This window comes from Anneissia japonica, unplaced genomic scaffold (assembly GCF_011630105.1).
Source record: "Anneissia japonica isolate Jap-2015-1 unplaced genomic scaffold, ASM1163010v1 scaffold4988_len2956909_cov206, whole genome shotgun sequence".
In the NCBI taxonomy this organism is placed as follows: domain Eukaryota; kingdom Metazoa; phylum Echinodermata; class Crinoidea; order Comatulida; family Comatulidae; genus Anneissia; species Anneissia japonica.
In genome coordinates this window covers 2,706,891-2,729,390 of record NW_022696345.1, presented here as the reverse complement: position 1 = coordinate 2,729,390, position 22,500 = coordinate 2,706,891, and the positions used below count along the sequence as shown (strand labels likewise).

Sequence of the window (22,500 nt, the reverse complement as noted above, 5' to 3'; positions counted from 1 at the left end):
CTTTTTGGACAGGGCAAATCTAATACCTGTCTCTTATACACATCTTAACTGTACTGTATGTAAAAGCATAGGCACTTCCGGGTATCACTGGTACACCGCGGTGTCGTTGTACCCCAGGCAAGGTTGCCAGGTTAACGAAAGTTTTCTATCCAATTATCGCGAAAATGGTGTATAGATTTATATCTACCTCTAAATAAAATAAAATGCGTCTTAGAAGTGTTAATGGTTAATCTGTCTGCATTACACTACCGGTTAACGTATTCTAATTGTAAATTAATTTCTGAGAGGTCTATATCCATTTGATCTGCTGGAAACGTGTGAAATAACAAGTTTATTTTCTTTAAACCATTCATTAAGTTTTGAAAGTTCAAAGTTCAATGTATTGGTTAAATTAGTAATATTTTTAGTTGAATAATAGACAGTGGATCATTTGCGTAAGAGATTACCTTAACTACATTGCTAACATTGCATAGGGGGCCTATATCGTTTGAAAAGTTACCTTTTAGTCGTAGGCCTACAGAATTTCGCATAGGCCTATGTTACGAAGATACGTCATCTTTTGAAAATTCAGCAAATTGAGAAGATGAATAATTGAGCGATGGCAAGATGTAATTATTAATGAGCAACATCTGCTCTACATGTCATAATGTTTCATGCAAACCTTCTATTCAATTTGTGCCAATCAGTTCAATTAATCTGATTGTATACGTGTTGTGGTGAACTTCATGCCGCGATTTAACGTTCCGTTCTTTACCTCCTGCTCTCACCGGCATGAAAATACATTTTAGCGGATCAACACAGTAATCGCAAATATGACGAATCCAGCCGTTACAATTAATATATGAAGCCATATAAATCCCTGATTTGTTATTGTATTCATGGGTCATCTATCAAGGCATAACGCCCAAGATAGTCCATAATTACATCCCTATGAGGGATATCGGGTCTGTAGTGGAACCGTACAGACGCAGCAAACGCCTCATGTCAACGGGCAAGCTGTGTACTTTAAACGCCGTGGTCCAGAACTCGACGGGGACGGGCTGTATTTTGCTGTAGCCACTGGAACTTAGACACAGTATAGATTATGATATTTCAACATTTCAAGGATAACTTTGATCTCAGAAAAGTGAATTATTACATCAGCAGGTTTCTACTTCAATAGAACACCATACACAGTATGATGTCATGTGACTTGGCATGCGATGCCTTTGTTATTGTTGAAGCATACCAGGAACTATAGCTGTGAAATCGATTCTACAATTTATATTATTTTTCTGCTACATACATCAGCTTAGTAGACACCCAAGTTACAATTACGAAAACAATATTCTCATAACGTAACGACATTGCAAATTTCGATAGACAAAACCTCCTATAAAGTCATTTGTCTTTAGGTTTGTACGTCGAGCATTCTGCAATAGAGATGCATTTTGCACATACGTAACTCTTCCACTTATATTTAATAAAATAATCGTACCGAGTGTCCTACATCGTATTATTTTTTCTTCTTCTTTCATTTGTGGTGAAACCGCGACTTTTATTTTTCAATCATTCAATGGTAAAATATTTTTCAATATTTACTGGGCGAAATTTGGAAAAAGGGGTGGTTTCGACTTTTTTTCTCCCAGTTTTTAAATATTCAAAAATCTGTATCTCATTGACCTCTTCTAGGTTTTTCGTCAAATATGCTTTTTGTGTCTTAGTTTTAAAAAAAAATCAGTTGTACAACATAGGCCTATCAAAAAACAAAAAAAAAAAAAATTCTTCCGGAGCCTGGCTTTAAAGAAGAGGAGTTTGCGAGTGCGAAAAAAGTTCCCTCAACTGAGACAGCAGAAGGTTTCTGAAGAGACAGCACAATGTCCCGGATTTGAATCCCGGTTTAGGCAACTTTTTTTCGCACTCGCAGATTCCCCTTCTTAAACGTTCAAACTGTGTTACCTCGAGGTTGGGTGTTCAAAATATCGCTGGTGTCCTTGGGCTGTCTCTTATACACATCTAGATGTGTATAAGAGACAGACTTCAATAGAACACCATACACAGTATGATGTCATGTGACTTGGCATGCGATGCCTTTGTTGTTGTTGAAGCATACCAGGAACTATAGCTGTGAAATCGATTCTACAATTTATATTATTTTTCTGCTACATACATCAGCTTAGTAGACACCCAAGTTACAATTACGAAAACAATATTCTCATAACGTAACGACATTGCAAATTTCGATAGACAAAACCTCCTATAAAGTCATTTGTCTTTAGGTTTGTACGTCGAGCATTCTGCAATAGAGATGCATTTTGCACATACGTAACTCTTCCACTTATATTTAATAAAATAATCGTACCGAGTGGCCTACATCGTACTATTTTTTCTTCTTTCATTTGTGGTGAAACCGCGACTTTTATTTTTCAATCATTCAATGGTAAAATATTTTTCAATATTTACTGGGCGAAATTTGGAAAAAGGGGTGGTTTCGACTTTTTTTCTCCCAGTTTTTAAATATTCAAAAATCTGTATCTCATTGACCTCTTCTAGGTTTTTCGTCAAATATGCTTTTTGTGTCTTAGTTTTAAAAAAAAATCAGTTGTACAACATAGGCCTATCAAAAAACAAAAAAAAAAAAAATTCTTCCGGAGCCTGGCTTTAAAGAAGAGGAGTTTGCGAGTGCGAAAAAAGTTCCCTTAACTGAGACAGCAGAAGGTTTCTGAAGAGACAGCACAATGTCCCGGATTTGAATCCCTGTTTAGGCAACTTTTTTTCGCACTCGCAGATTCCCCTTCTTAAACGTTCAAACTGTGTTACCTCGAGGTTGGGTGTTCAAAATATCGCTGGTGTCCTTGGGCGAGGCATTCTATAAAGGCCTGTGATTCTCCAAAACCGATTAAATAAGCATTTGGAACCCCTAAATTGTCATATTGTTTCGAGGGCTTCGCCCCCTGGATAACTTTCGAGAGATTTTGTGCGACGCCCGACCACTTTTTTCCATCGGGGACCTCGGACCCACGTCGGGCAAATCCTGGCGCCACCACTGTCACTTCGGTCAGGAAAGGTTCATAGACTTACCAATAAGACCATGAAAGTTGATGAAAATCGATTCCCAGCCAGGATGCGGTGTGTGATCATGACGTAAGTGAAAACTGGAGGAAGGAAATATTAAACAAGAATGTAAAATTGAATCTATGGACACGCACAAGAAGAATTTAAAAAAAATCTATACAGAAATTTCCATAGATAGAGATCAATCACATTGAGTCCACACGACGTACACTGACTTCACGGGCTGTGTCTCATTACCCCCAATGTGGGCCTACTGTTACCTCAGGTACTTTGGTTACCTCTGTCACGTAAACCCCAATGTAATTTCGTTACCTCACGCACGTAAACCCCAACGTACTAGTCAGACACAGGGCTTGGACCTGTAACTCTGCCGAGGACATTCATGGCCAAAATATTGCAAGTTATGAAATGTTCACAGCATTAAAAGCATGTTTCACTATGTTCCACTAGCCCTAATCATTCAGAGCAAATTCATCTTTTTGGACAGGTCAAATCTAATACAGTATTACCATGTAAAGCAAAGGCCTACTATTCTAGATTTATACATTCGCTTACATTTATATTAACGAAACTGAAATATTGGTTGTTCATTGGTTGTTCATTGAATACCGTATATTGTTGTTGGAAAAACTCCAGCAGAGTGGGCGACAAAATCAAGTGACTCTATTGTGGATAGTAAGCAGGCCTATATCAATTATTGATAATGTGCGTCATAGTTACAAATTCGAAGAATATAAATGAAGTTCCCTGCTATATTAGGATAAATGTTGTAAACGATTTTCCGAATCCCAACAGTGTATTTAAAATAGGCCTAGTGTATATAAAAGCAATACGATTTAAGACTTGGTAACATCGCATTTAATACAATTTTGTTGCGCTCTTACCCTTCCTTCTTTCTTTTCTTTTCTTTTCTCTCTCTCTTTCTCTTTCCCCTTCTCTCTCTCTCCCTCCCTCCCATGCCCTCTCCTTTGCAGGGGAGGGCTTACCAACCCCCATCCCCCTGGATCCGCCACTGAAAATTCGTGGGCATGTCGTGATTGACAAACTTGAATCGTTTTGACCCAAACCTGTTCACATGACTTCACATATAACTTATTTTTTGTTCATCACCAGGTCTTTTCAAATCACTTGTTCTCAAGTCATTTTCTCACGCCACTTGGCAATACCTGAAAGTCTATGTGTTATTGTTCCGGCCGTATGCGGCTTCGATTAAAATAAAGTGAAACAAGGTGGAATGCTATTCACTAAGTACAAAACAAAATAGAAATTGATATGAAGTTGTGTTTGAGGTATTATTCTTCAATAACAAACATCCGTGATTAATACAATTGGTAGAATACAAGCTTCTCAGTTTGAACATTCCGATACACACGTGTGTCACGTTAGGCGCGCGTGTATTCAGCTTAATGTGGCGTGCTTAATAGTTCAATATTTTCTACACCTGTTTTGCGCCACCGAAAGCATAAGAATTCCCTACATATTTCACATGGGAATGGTATGTAAACTCTTGACTCAACTATATATCATAATTATTCATGTTTTCCTCCTTGCTTTTCATTATTAGTATTGTATTAATAACTTTAAAACTGTACAGATACTTCTGTGTTACTGTACAGATACCCTGTATAATTAGGGCCTCAGGCCCTACTTAACCGATACTACGGTACTGTTTAATATAACCGTACTGTACCGATATTCTGTATAGGCCTACTTTACCCATATTTACCCGTACCGATACTACTTTATAATATTGTACCGATAATACTGTATACTAATGTACAAATACTACAGTGCAATACTGTATCCATACTACAGTATAATACTGTACCGATACTATACTGTATAATACTGTACTGATACTATACTCTATAATACTGTACCGATACTACTTTATAATATTGTACCGATAATACTGTATACTAATGTACAAATACTACAATATAATACTGTACCGATACTACAGTATAATACTGTACCGATACTATACTGTATAATACTGTACTGATACTATACTCTATAATACTGTACCGATACTACTTTATAATATTGTACCGACAATACTGTATACTAATGTACAAATACTACAGTATAATACTGTACCGATTCTATACTGTATAATACTGTACCCCAGATATTATACTGTACCGATAATACTGTATAATAATGTACAAATACTACAGTATAATACTGTACCGATACTACTGTATAATACTGTACCGATAATACTGTATACTATTGTACAAATACTGCAGTATAATACTGTACCGATACTACTGTATAATACTGTACTGATACTATACTGTATAATACTGTACCGACACTACTTTATAATATTGTACCGATAATACTGTATACTAATGTACAAATACTACAGTATAATACTGTACCGAGACTACAGTATAATACTGTACCGATACTATACTGTATAATACTGTACTGATACTATACTGTATAATACTGTACCGATACTACTTTATAATATTGTACCGATAATACTGTATACTAATGTACAAATAATACAGTATAATACTGTACCGATACTACAGTATAATACTGTACCGATGCTATACTGTATAATAATGTAAAGACAACAGTACTGTATACAGTAATACTGTACCGACTGTTCTGTACTACTGTTGTAAAATACTGTACCCTAATTCTGTATATTATATCAAATGTATAAACATATCTTGTGAAATATTCCTTAATCTTTGAAGGTTTCATCACATTCTAAGTAGAGAACGAATAAGCTCATTTTACATCGCATTTAATATAATTTTGTCTTATTTATGTTATTGATAATGAATTGATTACTATTAATTAGGCCAGTATTGGAAACATTACCGTAATTTTGTTCTAAAGGCTACAGTACGATGCCTGCTACGTTACGGTGAGTCAGAAGAGCTGTTTCGTGTGAATCATAATAGGAATGAGGTTGTTTGTTTATAATTTTCTGAGGCAAGTGTCTCGCTATAAAAATCAATGCTACTTTATCCTCGGATTCATTAGTTGAAGTTCTTCGTTCATATTCACATCAGACTTTCAGTAATATATTGGCCAATTGTTTGTACAGTGTGATCGCAGTGACCTCTTGCTGACCTTGATTTATGTCACGTTCCTTCAATTCAGATTATGCAGTCTATCGATCTTTCAACATTTTTCAATACAATTAAATCAGCCTTATTGATCAGTATTTATTATACCTATCTACTATATATACATACATACACCTGTCTCTTATACACATCTTAAGTGAAAACTGGAGGAAGGAAATATTAAACAAGAATGTAAAATTGAATCTATGGACACGCACAAGAAGAATTTAAAAAAAATCTATACAGAAATTTCCATAGATAGAGATCAATCACATTGAGTCCACACGACGTACACTGACTTCACGTGCTGTGTCTCATTACCCCCAATGTGGGCCTACTGTTACCTCAGGTACTTTGGTTACCTCTGTCACGTAAAGACAGTATATATATATATATATATATATATAGGCCCAACAACAACCGTCTTGCGGTAATTCTTTTTGGAAATATAAAACTTGTAAACAGTAAGGCCAGACTTTTTATACGTTGTTTCGCGAATTGATTTTTTTAAGATCGTCAGTAGAGGGCGGAAAAAATTAAACTAAAATTTTGTTTTCTTATTCAGCAAATGGTTTTGTCAAAAACATCCATGGCCGGAGAGAAAATACAAATTAAATGTTATTGTTGAATGTAAACAGTGTAGTAATGGAATGGTTAAATGCTTTAAGTTTGTGTAATTAGGAAGATTGACTTTTTAAAACTTTTTGACACTTTGTACAGCTGTAGTGACAGGTCTCTCTCTGTAGTAGCTGTGCGGGAGTCCATCGACTGTTGCAGGAAAGAGACGTGTCATCTAGAGACTGATGTTGTTTTTGTCATAGAGAAAATAGAACCATTTTTCTTATGTTTTAGTTTTTGTTGATATGATTATCTTGTTGTTTTTGATGTCTTTCTTTTTGATTGTAATTTTTATTTTTTTTCTTGATGTTAGGATGCAACACCCTTGTGGTTGTGCGCCACTGATTCAAAAGTGCATATCTAAATAAATAATTATTATTATACATAGGCCTATCTTCTTTTGGAGATTTCAAAGCAGCGGCGGGTGTAATTAAAATGAAATTTTATTTTTATTTCGGAAATCATCATATTGGCGGGCAGTAGATTCGCTAAACAAGGTACAAGAAAGTCTCGTTTAAAGAATTTTATTTATTTCTTGTTTAACGTGAGATAACAACTCAGTTGAAACCAACTGTTATCCTTATGCTCAGAAGAGGTCAATATGATACGCATTCTTCTCAAGCATCTTAACGACAAGATAGGACCTCCGAAGAGAGATACATTTTCATATAAGAATTTTTCCAGGTAAAGTGACAAATTAAAACCGTCTTGTAGTAATGTTTTGTGAATATATTTACTGTACATGCGGGGTTGTTTCTCTATATAAAATTAGTCATTATCATTAATAATTTAAAATTTAGACTGTTCATTAATAATTTAACATTCAGACTGTTCATTTGTAATAAGTTACGCACAATACCTGAAAAAAAAAAACGTGTCGTTATCGGTATCTAAAAATATTATATGCTTATTATTATTATTATTATTATTATTATTATTATTATTATTATTATTATTATTATTATTATTATTATTATTATTATTATTATTATTATTATTATTATTGGAGTTGAATAGTTTGGTGGTTAACATGCTTGCCTTCCAATCCCAGGGTCCTGGGTTCAATTCCTAGAGTTGCAGGACTTTTTCTCACGATAAAAAAAAACTTCACTCACTAAACCTCATAATCATATTGAGATACATTACCGTAGTTTGTGTAAAGCATCGTGTGTGTATGTTTGTCTTGTGTAATGGATTGTCACCTACAAGTAGGACAGTGATATTCGCTACTGACAATCCTTGGCGCATGTACTGTGCTCATAAATAAATAATAATAGGGGCCTAAATAATTAATAAAAGATGTTTACTTTTACTTTTTACCACATAAACCACTCTTCGTCTTTCAACATAACGCATTCAACTACCCTGTGTCATTCTTCTCTGCTCGGGGTCGGGTATATGCCAGTTTTACAGGGGGTCTCAATTGGAACTAACATTCATTAGATCTTCATTAATCCAAGTATTTTCTGTCTGTACTACAAAATGATGTAGGCCTACATGTATAATCTACCCATCGTATTTGCTCATATTATTATAGCAAATTTGCGAAAGCTTTAGGGAAAAAATTAATTACACGTGTCAATTTGAAAGAATTTGCTCATCTTTAGCATAGATCGTTGAATTAGTTTACCCTAATCAATTAATAAGTTTTAGTAATAAACCGTCTGTACTACAATGGGAATTGATTTTTTTTAATGCCTTGTCTTTGGAAGTTAAATGTGTCATTGGAAATTGAATAACTTTTTGATTCTTTTTTTTTTTTTTAAAGAGATATAAATATTCATGTGCTTGCGGTATACATAAACTGTTCACCGCCTTTTTGTATTTCTGAATGCACCAAATAGGGCCTATATATTTTGATTATGGATCATCCACTCTTAGGTTCTGTGAAATGGTGAATGCCTAATAAAATTAAATATGAGAATGATATATTGATTTTAAGCTTGATGAACAGGAAGGACATCGCCACATCGCCATTGCTAAGCAACTTATTTTAGGAATCTTTTAGGTTCACCGCGATGTTTACTCGGAGCCTAACCAGGGGACCTGGTGGGCGTGGTTTTCCCACGTTCCCTCTGTTTTGGCTCGCTCATTGGAGTGAGCCGTTGAACAGGCACGTGTACGCCTAAAATACAGGTAAGACGAGATCAAAGGTAGGTCAACTGTCAGGCATAATTACCTTCGCTTGATTGGCAGAAGAGAATCTTGCAGCCAATCAGACACAAGGATTGGGTCTATTCTTTTGTTAAGCTGGGTTTCGGCAGGGCGGCGGAACTTGTACAACAATGGTGTGGTTTGTGCATTGTTGTAGCGATAATGTTATCTAGACCAAAAGTGTAGAGGAATGCGTTGGGAAAACCCTGAGCCCATCTTTCTCACAGGTCGCACTTAATAAAGAGATTAACGCTTTGGTTTTCTTGCGCTAAAAAAAAATCGCTAAACCCTTGCACGCTTTGTGTTTCAAATGCGCATGCGCATTGAAGTTCGTGTCGTAATCGAGATAATTTAGTTTGTTTACAAATAATAACAGACAAGAAATCATTTCGACGCAAATTAGAGAGTAATATGACAAGTGTTCTATAGCGAAAAAAATAGAGATACGGTAAGATGCCACCTGAGAGAGAACGATACGCGATAGGAAGGAAGGTAATTGTTACATCACCTTATGCAATCCTTGTTTTTTTTTTGTTTTTTTTTGTAAATAAAACAATTAAATAGAACTACGGTTTACATGCATTTTCTAATAGTTCGCACAACCTCTACCGAATGCGCATATCTTCTCTCTCGAAATAGCTTACTGTATTTGGTTGTCAATATTTATACGTGACAAGAACTTGATTCTTTAATAAGCAATAACTGTATGAATGTAATACTTGTTAAATTAAAGATATTTTCAAGCAATGAAGAAATTTCTTTCGAAAGTTCACGGTAAAATCTCCAAGAATTGTTTCATATAGGCCTATTTCTCTTTCAGTGGCGATTGCTTATAAAATATCGATAATTTATATAACGCCTATTTTTTTTATTTGATTCTAACGAAATGAACAATATCTTAGGAATTATAGCGATTAGGCTTAATCTAATTACAAACCTGTGGATTTAATAATACCATTTGTCATGGAAACCACGTCACGCGCACAAGGAGATCAAGTTCGGTTCTAGTAACTAGGCCCTGTGGAATGTATCGATCAGACCTTGAAATTAGCCCCGCTGCAAGGCTGTAAATATTTTTTTTCTGTATTTTATCATTCTATTATTAGCAACAATTTATTCAGAAGGGGAATATAATTTCAATAAATAGACCTATTGCCTGTTTTTTACAGTAGTTTTAAAAATCAATAATCCGTTATTTAATAAAAAGAGATTTCTGGCATTATTATGGTGAACCTTATAATATAAATAAAAATAAAAACAAAACGTTAACTATCAAACGAAAAGTAAGCTTAATTCTTCAGCATATAGGCCTACGGTTACATTTGTTTAATTAGGCCTATAATTATTATTAGCTGTTGAGATTTGCATTTATATAGGACAATGTTCTTGAATGCAGTGTTATATTTTATTTAACAAAATAACTGTAGGTCTATCCAAAATTGTCTGTACCGTAAATGAATATGATTTAAAAATATAAGCCTATTCCTGTTTAATATAATGGAATGATAAAGTGTAGATTCCGTTTATTTCTGCGACACAATACTGTACCGGTGAAACCAGTTATAATTAAAATTAATTTACCTTCTCTATTCAATACTTTATATAGTCAGTTTCCAAAGGAACTAAACTAAACAATACCTAATAGGCCTATCAAAAAACAAAGACACTTTCAACAATTGAAGAGTAAAATATCTCAAAAACAAATTTAAAACAAAACATAGCAACAGAGTAAACAAATCGACTACACTTTTTTTTTTAAAGAACCAGTAAAATTTTGCCTAGGCTCAAGTGATCTAATTGTTTAATAATTTCAGGCTCAAAATTTTCTTATATTGTTCTTATTTTAAACACTTTTCGAACATAAAACATTATTACCTCACTATACTGTATTATACCTATAGAGTATAGTCACATTTTTTGGTTTTTCGATTTTTTAAAAATAAAAAATTTGGCATTTTACCTCTGAGTCTCAATTTGTTCTTAATTTGTAAGCAATTTCAGCCTTAGTGTTCCTATAAAGTGTGTTCTTATTTAAAAAAAGAAAGTGTTGGTTTATTAATATACCGATACTGTACATTGGAATTAAGTCTAGGCCTATTACGGTACATCGTTGTATCTAACTACGCACATTTTTCTGAATATTTTTTTTTACACCACTAGCTTAGGAAAGGCATACCTTACGGTAATTGATAATGTGCATGATTTAAAATGTTAGTTATTATTTTCAAAACAATATGAAATAAATTGAATGAATACGGTCATTAGCTACCAATGTTATGCGTGCAACAAAACATACAAAGTAGGCTAACACACGATACAAGTTTCTTCAACGTTTTTATGGTAAACAAGTTATTCTGAATTTCAGTCATCAAAACCGCTGATGGAAAAACGACGTCGAGCCAGAATTAACGATAGTCTTACGCAATTAAAGTCTTTGATACTGGATGCTAATAATAAAAATGTAAGTGACAAATCAACATTGCTACAATCTTATCAAAATATGTACCGGTAAGTATGCTTGTCATCATGTACTTAGGCCTATAGGCATGGGAAGGCCAAATAACGATCTCTACGCCTATGGAAGCATTGGAAAATAAGTCATTTGATAACCCCTAATTTTCGTAAAGAACAAATACAGTTATTTTGTTAATGTTGATCTTGTATGTGAATTTGCAGACATCACGGCATTCGAAGATGGAGAAAGCTGACATACTGGAGATGACAGTAAAACATTTAAAAGAAGTGTACCGTTCTCAAGCTCAAGGTACGTCTTTCTTTATTGATATTTAAACAGGAAGTCCCACTCAGCATGACAGATTTTCAGGGGAGTCCTCTCCTCAACAGTCTCCATGATATTTTCTTCCTTTTTATCTTCATTCTAGTACAGATGAGGTTGAGATCCATCCATTGGCAACTTTTAAAGATATGCTCAACTATATTAATATACATACATAGGCCTATTTTAAATAGATAATAAGGGGTTTTTGGGGCCGTCGGGGAGGGCTCCCCCCCCCCCGGGAGAAAAAGCACAATTCGTCGGGGAGAAAAAACATATATGTATTTTCTACATATTAGTAGACTCTAAAATCGATTAAGTAAGCCTTTGAAACCCCTAAATTGTCAAAATTTTCGGGGCTTCTCCCTCAGGACCACCCAGAACCACACAGGACCACTTTTGAAACCTTTTCATCGAAGCTCAACCACGCCCATTTTGCTTTCGTCTTGGAAATCGGACCCCTCGTCGGTGCATCAGAAACCCCCCCCCTCCCCGCCCTCCCCTAGATACACACTGCTACTACTAGACCTACGACTACTACTACTACTACTACTACTACTACTACTACTACTACTACTACTACTACTACTAATAATAATAATAATAATAATAATAATAACAATAATAAGAATAATAGACGACTTCGCATCGCATTCGCGCATAATGCTATGGCCTCTTTGCAGGGCTGTAGACCGATACTGTTGGTCAGTGCTTAGCCTGAACACTTTAAAAAAGGTTAAATTTCCACATGTAGGCCTATGTTCAGAATTTTATGCTCCTCCCTTTTGACATCACTCAGGAACCTGGGGTGAACGGTTAATGATAGTTCACGTAATTTTCTTCTCTTTAATAGTAGTATAAAATTTTTAATGATTGATTAAGAAACTAGGATGCATTTTTTCTTCAGTTGAATTTCAGTGCCATGGCTTTGCTTTTATCAGTTCAAATCATTTAGGTCAAACTATACCCACAGTGAACTTTTGCAGAAAATCAGGCTAAAGGTTTCCTTATTGCTTAGGACTTATTCATGATTTATTCACTAAATTGCGTAGACAACTAACAAGAAAAAACTATATGCCTTTATCTGTATATTTGTTCCTGATAGAAAGTACCGTAATGTATACTAGAACAAATATGTGTATTACCAGCCCTGATTGTAGTTTAAAATATATTTTATAAAACATTTTTAAACTATTGTATTACATTACTACTACAGAACATCATTAAAATTTGTCTTGTACAATGTAAAATAGCAAATTAATACTACAGTGTACATATACGATTAATTTATGTAATAAATATTGTGAAAAGGACGAAATTATGTTTTATAAAATATAACTTGTAATTTTTGTACAAATATCGATATTGTATTTGACTCTTTGTATTTGTGCAGTTACTTACACTTTTTGCAAGGTCACAGTGACAGGGAGATTACATCAACGTACTTAATTACTTCATCCATAGTGGTATTATAGATCTTCATGCCTCAATTCATACATTTTGTACGTAAATGTGTAACTATTTCAAGGTATCAATGAGTGTTTACCGAAATGTCTACTTTCCTATAGTAGCTACCTATTATAGTATCTGTGGTTTAACAAATGAGACATAATATCAATAATGAAGGAAATCCCAGTCGGTTATATTATTAATAAACTATCCGTATAAGTCCGACATAAGTTACGGTTAGTGCGTCTTTTGTCATAAAAAGACTGTAGGCTCTACCGGTATATCTTATTGGGTTATTCGAATATAAATACCGATGACAAATTTCTAGGGTGTAATTATGGATTAACTGAATACTACCGGTATTGAATACGTGCCGTCATCATACTGCGTTTTAGTCCTAAAATTCAACATTATCGTTTTTGATGAGCAAAAAATTTGAGTTATTCAACTTTTTATTAATTAATTAATTCATTCATTCATTCATTATACTTCGATATAATATCCATACAAAAAATTATTATCGGAACTGTGGGCACGGAAGCCCTCAAGATAACTCATCATTTTATCATCACTGTAGTAACCCTTTAGTTACAAGAAAGATTCTCGGACACAAGTATACGTACGTGAATTCTCATGTTACAGACGTCATTGTCGTTCAATGGAAGACTGGACATTATGAGTAAGTTTTTCGCTTACAATGGCAAGGTTATGGCAATAATTAAAGTAATACTAACGAATAATGCTAAATAATTATAAAGAATAATATTTATAACGATTTTTTATTTATTTACCGACATGTATTTTTTACCGACAAGATAACTCATCATTCTATCACTGTGTAACCCTTTAGTTGCAAGAAAGATTCTTCCCATGCTACAGACATATGATCAAGTTTTTCGTTTACAATATTAATATTTAATAATAAATAATAACAATGATAATAATAATGATGATAATGATAACAATAATCTAATAATAATAACAACAAATAAGTAAAAAATAACGAATAATTTAATGATAACGAACTTTTACGGTAAGAAATAACTTCGAGCGTTTGGTATTTTCCTCAAACCCGGTTTACGTCTCAAATAAGTGCTGTACTGTTGCTACCACGAACACCCAGCGATCAGCCAACAATTTTAAATTTCAATTTTAAATGAGACAAATACGGAAAAAATACTCTATTATAATCCTAAATAAATATAGGCCTACTAACAAGTTAAATTTTTCTTCTGTAAGAAGTACAGTAGGCCTATACGTCATCATGTTCGTTGCCAGTCACTCAACATTAGCACCGGGTGGTAATTTGTGTACTGTAGTTTAAATGTCGACATTGGCGATTCAGAAGTGCATGTCCAAATAAATTAGTATTATTATTTAGGCTTGAGAAAACTATACGTGTCGCTAGACAACAATAGCTAAGCCCCATTGTATACTGAACATGTCACCGGACAAAATCATCTATACGTGTCACTAGACAGCATCCAGTTATTGAGAGATAGCTTCATGATCTAATCTTACTGCATACCGAAATTACCAAAGGTGTCGATTGAGTATTTACTTAATGAATGCGCGGACTCGTTTATCTTGTACTCCATGAATAGAGGCTTGATTTCTAGTGGTTTATTTACGCCTGTCATCAGACTTACTTCAGGTCGTGGGAAATGCACACAAGTCGAGGACAAGCCTAACTTTTGTAGGGTCGTTTAGAAGATAAGAGGGTGTAAATGCACGTGTAAGAGTGTGGCATCAATCGCTGGCCCGTCTCCCACAATGCATTTCTGCACACCTGTTTTCATCCTGTCAACTTGATAGTTTGTATTTAACAGTTTATATAGATGCATGTGATAACATCAGTGGTGGATATATAATTGGAAATTGAGAGGGGCCAGGGAGGGACTTTGACAGATCGAAGATCTCAGCCCAACCATGGTTTGGGCTGAGGTAAGACAATTTATGACTGTGGCAGATGGCCGGAAATGGTACTCAGACTTACAATTTGATATTAATTTAATTTTTTTTTAGTTAGAGGGGTGGGGGGGGGAGGTGGCTGGGCCCATTGAATCTGCCACTGGACATAACATTTCCAGCCTTTTACATGCGCATGCTAGCAATGGCCTATAGTATAGGCCTAGGCCTGTTGCGCACACCACATGTCACAACGTCAGGTGCAACGCGAACGCAGTTTTTTTTGGCCACAGATCCTACAGCCGATGATACTATAATAGTTAATATTAAGAGGCTTTGTTGGATCATAATCTACAGCATCATTATTGGCTCAGTTTAACTCAAATACAATGGGTGTTACTGGTTTTGTATTGTAGTCCCTTTCAATACAAAATTACTTTTTTAAGAAAGCCGAACGAATATATCGCATTACGTAAACATTCACATTGGAAATCAGGTACAGTAGCTATCACAGTTATCAATATTTGTGAATTTAACGATCATGTGATCGACTCTATTAATAGTGGTATGGTTAAAATTACAGGGACTCTTTTACGTAGGTGGCAAGTTGTTTGATTCATTGCAAACGCACAATACTGTACTAGGTTTTGGTCGCATTTACTTTGATAGTTAGGCACCTATCGCTTAATACAATGCCATTAAAAATTCCAGACTTAAGACAACCCTTTTATTATATATATAACGCTAAAACGCATGAAGCGAAAATGTATGTTGCCTTAAGTTTGAATGGTAAAAACACCAACGTTGTATAAATAAATTCAATGCAAACGAATGCATAAAATAGTGAAGACAGATTGGGAAAAAGAAGAGGAAGCAGAAAAGAAGAGTCGGTGACCTAAGTAAGATTTAAAAGGTTTCAAATCCTAGCCTAATATTAGGCATAGGGCCTATATATTTTTGGTTTTTGATGAGGAGCGACCAATAAAATAATGAATTTTACAAGAACAACACTAAACAAACAATCGCCTCGTCACCTTAACTTATACAGTATCTAAAATAAACCAAAGGGCTTTTGGTTGCCGGCAATCTATTTCAACCCCATTTCTCAATCAGAACAACAGGAATAAAAATGTGTGAAATTCTCAAAAGTTGTTAATCATTTAGCTTGGGGCCAAGCGGCTTACCGGTATCTGTTGAATGATGATGAAAATAATGATAAAATCTTCTACCACCACAAGGAATAAATAACACTTAAAAAGCGGTACAAAATTAATTTACGCACAAGAGAGCAACACTCAGTGAGATTAAGTTACTATCTCAACACTGAACAGAAAGGAAAAAAATAGAGAATTGCGAGATAACCGAATTGAAAAAATACCCTATGGATGGAAACATCTAGAAAAAAATACGGAGAAACGCCGCTAAATATAATGTACCGGTACCTGCACCAACGACCTTTGAAAATCTAGTGCGTTTGAGATTCATTTTCGAAGATTTGATCGTTGACTGCACCGCCTCATTATAATCGCCGCATATTCACCCAATACTGTACATCAACCGCAAACACTACAATGTTATACCGTACTATATTAATTTATTTATTGTATGACTAAGATAATGATATGTCTATCTATTAAATGTGAAATATCCAATAAGAATTTTTATTAAGCTCTGTCTACACTATCAAATTTTGTGTGACAAAAAAGTGTGATATGCCCATATATGGGCATGATGACATCGCATCATGACCATATATAGGCATAGCATTACTATATATGGGCTTGTCACATTTTTTTGTCAAAGTAAATTTGATAGTGTGGATAGAGCTTTAGGTCGATAAGATTCCATTAAATAGCTGAGGGCAAAGGTCATTTAATCTATAATAGTACAGTACCTCCTTTGGGACACCCTAGCAGTGGACACCCTATTAAGGGGACACTCTTCTTTGAAACTAGGGACAATATATCTTTTAACACTATAGCCAACCCCTATCAAGGGGACGGAGACACTTTTTGAGTGTGAAAAATGGTAAAATCACTCTACAGTAGTTACAAAATATGGAAAAAATCATTCAAATTTATATATTGACACGTTTTGAGCAATAAACTTAACATCAAACCAGAATTGTTTCCAACCTTATAATGGGCATTGGATGCCTAGTGCATGTGTTACTTCGTATAAATAGAATCTTGTCAATTTTTTTACCATTAACCATGGAGCTTTCTCGTTTTTTGTGTCTTTAATATAGGATTCTAATCTATCCAGACAGCCTGCACCCTGATTTCTAAGTTGGTAACATCCATTAATAGTATTCTATCTTGTGCAGCCAATAGAAAGCTCAATAATATTATTTAAAAAAAGAATTTGGTCATTAACCTTGCATTCGCATAAAGACACAATATCGGGATAATACACAAATTTTGTAGTTTTAATTACATATTGAGATTTAGTTTGTGTAAAGCATCATGTGTGTATGTTTGTCTTGTGAAAGGGATTGTCACCTACAAGTAAATGATTTTTTGCATTGCAAATTATTGTTATAGGATAGTTACAGTTAAACTGTAACTCATTCTTAGGTCAATTAAAATAAAATTATAAAAAATCTAGGCCTATGTCATCATTATACGAAAACATGCCAAAAAACCCCTATTAAGGGGCCAATTTCACGTTTTTGGTTAGTGTCCCCTGATCTGAATAGGGGTACCACTATTCAGGAAGGAACACCCCTATTAAGGGGACACTTTTTTGGTCCCGAAGGTGTCCCCTTAATAGGGGTTCTACTGTATTCGTTATTCAGTCACGGTATACAACTTAATTTAAATAGATAGGCCTATATTCAACAAGTCTCATCCATGCCTATGTTTCACAGTTACTGTTATAAAATCCTATTCTACTTCAGCTTCCACTGCGAAATTTAAATTAAATATCTCTAACGAAGTTGCGTAACTATAAATACATTCATTCATTCCTTCTATAGTAGTTTTGTTCGTTTTCGGTTAAAGGGGCAATTAATTATTAATTTACAAAAACCCACCGGTACCGCATCAGGTAGGTCTCTTTATAGGAACTCTAGTAGGTACATTTTTATAGCACCCTCTAACGGCTACTCTTTTTTTTCAGTTTTGATATTAAACATTTTTAATAGGCCTACATCTACTAATTTACTTAATCAATAAATCAATCAATACCAGGCCTTTTGGAGTATTTTGTACTGGTAGATGATGGCACATTTTAATGTGAACTTTAAAATCGCGCCAAATAAGCAGTTTTTAAAACAAAGACCATTGGTTGTTTATTGTGAGGTTTTACATGAAATATAAGATTACGTAAATTAATGATATTATGAATTCGATTCTCACAGAAATACGGCGCATCCAATAAAATAAAAATAATATTTATTCTAACATACACCTTTAGATCGGTGGCACTCAAATCTTATCTGAAACATTATACAGTCTGTACGTGCTTACCATAATAGGTTGCTTTCTATGATGTTATCTATATAGTTATCTATATGGCTTTTTTCTTCATTGTTAAAAATAATTAGGCCTAAAGTTTGAGAGAAATGTTCTTTTTGTCACAGTTTCTTAAATGTTTGCCCTTTTTTCAACTTTCAATGTATAGGCCTGTACTCTTTATCATGAAATGTTGAGATTATTATAAAAAAAATATAGGCCTATATCATCTGGTGCGTTCATATATAAATGAAAATAACCGTATAAATATTCTTAACACGTAAAAATATCGCAGACAAGTTAGTCCGATCCCGCGCGATGGTAAAATCAAACATAGGCTCTACACTCTGTAATAATAATGTGTTGTAGGCCAAATATGTCTACAAATATGTCAACAAATTATAATACTTTTTTACGAAATATCGGCATTATCATGCAATTTATTATGTTGTTATTGCTCGAAATCAAACACAAAATAGGGCCTAAGTCTATTTCTCGATATCAGAGACAAATGTTATCAAACAGTAGGCCTATTAATTTTTGGATAAAAGATTCAAGATTCAAGATTTCTTTATTTACGTCCTTTCGTAAATCAATTTGTTTGTTTGTTTGTTTTATTGCTTTTTCCAGACACAACATAAAATGTACAATGAATTCAAACTTAGCTAATATTACAAAAGTAGAAAAAGAAAAAAATAAAAAATAAAAATAAAAAAATTCACCACATCGCAAAAAAATATTAATACAAAATAATGAACAACAATACAATAATTAAGATCTAAAACTTATTTGATATTTTGATTAAGAATTCTAATGGGTAGTCCGAATGAGTTGAAATATCTATTTGTTCTACGTGTTTGTGATTTTAACCTTTTACCCGAGGGTAGCCAAGCAAAAGATGCGTTTAGTGGGTGGGAACTATATGATATTCTCTATCTTGATATAATTTTCCAGCCAGATTCATATTATTGTACGTTGTAATCGATTTATCTTAAATTAGGTAATAACCACGCATAACTTCCAAACAAAGTCGCTTTCATTAACAGAAGAATAAAAATATGAAATGAAATATCAACATTGGGGGACAGCAATTTCCTTAAGAAACAAACAATAACATTTTTAAGAAGTTAAAATGCTAAAAGTACTAATGTAAAATCAGCTAACATACCGGTACATTTTAGAATTCAAAATCAACTTATTACAAACAGTTTTCTCAATAAAATGATCATTTTTAATATGTAAATCATAAAGCTATAGGAAGACTTGAAGTTCACCAAAACTAGGAATCGTTCTGCCGGGTAAAATCAATTACTTTAGGCGACGTTTGTAGACTAACCTACTCGTACCAACGTCCGCATGTCGCGCTAGACTTATCCTACTCTAGGCCTAGACTAGCTAGGAATACCAAATTAACACAACAAGCACTACAATATTTACTCATTTTCAATAACAAACCTACATCATTATTATAACACATGTCTTCAAAGAATCAAATTTTTCCTGGTATAGGCCTATAACTACACTTCTGAGTACTAAATTATAAACTCATACAATAAAAACTAAATAAATACACTTAACTGCATCAGACTATTTAGAAAAATATGGCATAAAACATTAAATCCAACACATTGTGAAACTGAATGTTGTATTATGAGAAAGCTACAGAAAGGTTTTAATAGTTACGTTAATTCACATAACTATTTATATATCGTATCCAGTTGTTATAAGTTAGCACCAGTGACGTATTTAGGGGGTGAGCGGGCAGGGGAGCACGTCGTCCCCTCCCCTAAAAATGCTATCCCCAGTCGCCTCCCCCATCCCACTTCACCTCCCCCATCAGCCCCAACCCCCATTTCAACACTTCTAGATACGCCTCTGTTTATCTAGTCCCGAAACTGGTAGCGGCACCGGTCGGATGTTGACTACGCTACCCAAACTTCATAGCGAACCTCTTTTATTTAGAATGTGAGAGACTTTTGACACAAAACTATAAAAGTCTATAAAGTCGGCTTCCTTTATGAGAAGGTTACCTATGCACTTAGGATGATTGATGCCAGGTCATGGATATTCTTTGGTTCTCACGCCCTCGTGTCCCCGTGGAACTTACGCCCTCTCGTGTCCCTTAGTGGTTCTCACGCCCTCGTGTCCCTTGGAACTCATATCGCTCGTTTTATGTTCAACCATGGAGGTACGTACGTTAAAGTCGGATTTGGAAAGTAGGGAGGCAGAACAGTTACTAAAAGTTAAATGATACACACTATATTACTTGAAATAAAAAATATGCATAACATTATTACATAACAGTGCATCTTTAATATTTTGCTGACGACTTAGTTAGAGTTTGGAACATTCATCACTATTATTACCAGATAGCAAATAAACTGTCATTCAGATCTACATTATTGTCAAAAAGAAAGAAATGGGAATGTTTGGAAAACCTAATTTTCACTGCCAATCTAAACAATTTCGTTTGCGTCTGCCAAAATATCATATTTATATCTATAATCTACAATCTATAATTTTCTTTGCTAAAAATAAAAGTAACATAAACATAACATTGAAGAAATATTAATTTAATTAGAAATAACATTGATAATAGTAAATAGTACTATAATAGTAAAACAAATTATTCTAATTTTGTTTTCAAGTCGGCATAAAGTAGGCCTACACCCGACCTACACGTGTCCCAGGAGATGCGTTTTCCTCGGTACCAAAACATGAACGCGTACGCACATCCTACATATTATGTTCAAAAAGGTTAACTGTGCGTGAGGGTAGATTGGCTTTATAATACACATTCCTACACGCTTACTGCCATGAAATATGACTTGTTCGTACTAGACGAGTGTGGGAAAGTCCTCGTTGTATAACTCTTTGGTTATCCAACACATCCCATGTGACCACAAAAGCTTGGCAGGCGGAAAATCTGGCATGCCATTTGGGTTAAATCACAGAGGCCTGTACCGGAGCTTGTGGTTGGATCATTGTCACAACACGCACACAGCAGGCGTTTTTAAATCAAAATTTTTGAACGGAATTACAGCGCATTTGTATATCGAAATACAAGGGAAAAATCCGGGAAACTTTAATAAAAACTTTTTCCACATAGTACCTATTCATTGTTTTGATGCGGTCATGGAGCTCCATGATACGATACTGATAGCGGGCTTGTCTGTTCTTTTGTATAACATGCTGGGTGAACAAACACTACATGTAAACCTAGCTTAGGTCCCAGTTATAGTCCCACACTGATTTGGCGCGTGGCCTAAGTGCTAATCAAATTTTGTTCCCGCCAAAGGTGGTCGTCTGCTGGCGAGTCCCAAGCTAGTCAGTCCAAATTTTCTTCGAAATAAACTAGTGAGAACGTAAGTCGTAAAGAATGTGTTTTCATTTCAAAAGAATCAGTACGACCTTAAGTATAATTCGGGTGACAGTCCAGTACGTTAAAATATTATTGTTCTATCAAAAATGTCGGTACAGTATTGATGGGAAATATTGAAGTTCAATTCAGTTTATTAATTCATCAATTATTTGCTCGTTTTTAATTATAATTTGTTTTAGGGGTCAATATGAGACAAGCGCAACTTCTAGTTTTGATCCCTGTGACGGTCTAATTTCGTACTTTTATCTGCGTCTCTTGTATAATTTATTACTCTATTACTTATTAAGAGATTATTATAATTTTTTTATGAGCTATGTTTTCCACAAACCATTATGAAGTAAATGTTACTGAAATGAAATGACAAAAACATACCGTACCGGTACTTGATAAAATTAACATCGGGAATAGACAAAAGAACAACACCAATAAAAAACAAATGTATACGGTAGTATTATAAAATAATAGGCCTATAAGTATTTGCCATTGAGGAAGGACTAGTGTTGTCCGAAAGCTCTGGTACTTACGTCTGGTTTTTAGATGTTGCTGAACAAATTTGTATCCCTACTGAGATCCACACATTTTTTCCACAGCATTGTTATTTTTCAGTAC

General features: G+C 34.4%; 1 long non-coding RNA gene across 1 annotated transcript; it reads left to right on the top strand.

Annotated features, from left to right (window-relative positions):
- Window positions 1-8,937: 8,937 nt before the first annotated feature.
- Window positions 8,938-11,686, top strand: LOC117101926. Its single transcript, XR_004444339.1, has 3 exons — window positions 8,938-9,413; window positions 11,287-11,382; window positions 11,598-11,686. It is a non-coding gene; the product is annotated as an uncharacterized LOC117101926 (long non-coding RNA).
- Window positions 11,687-22,500: the final 10,814 nt, after the last annotated feature.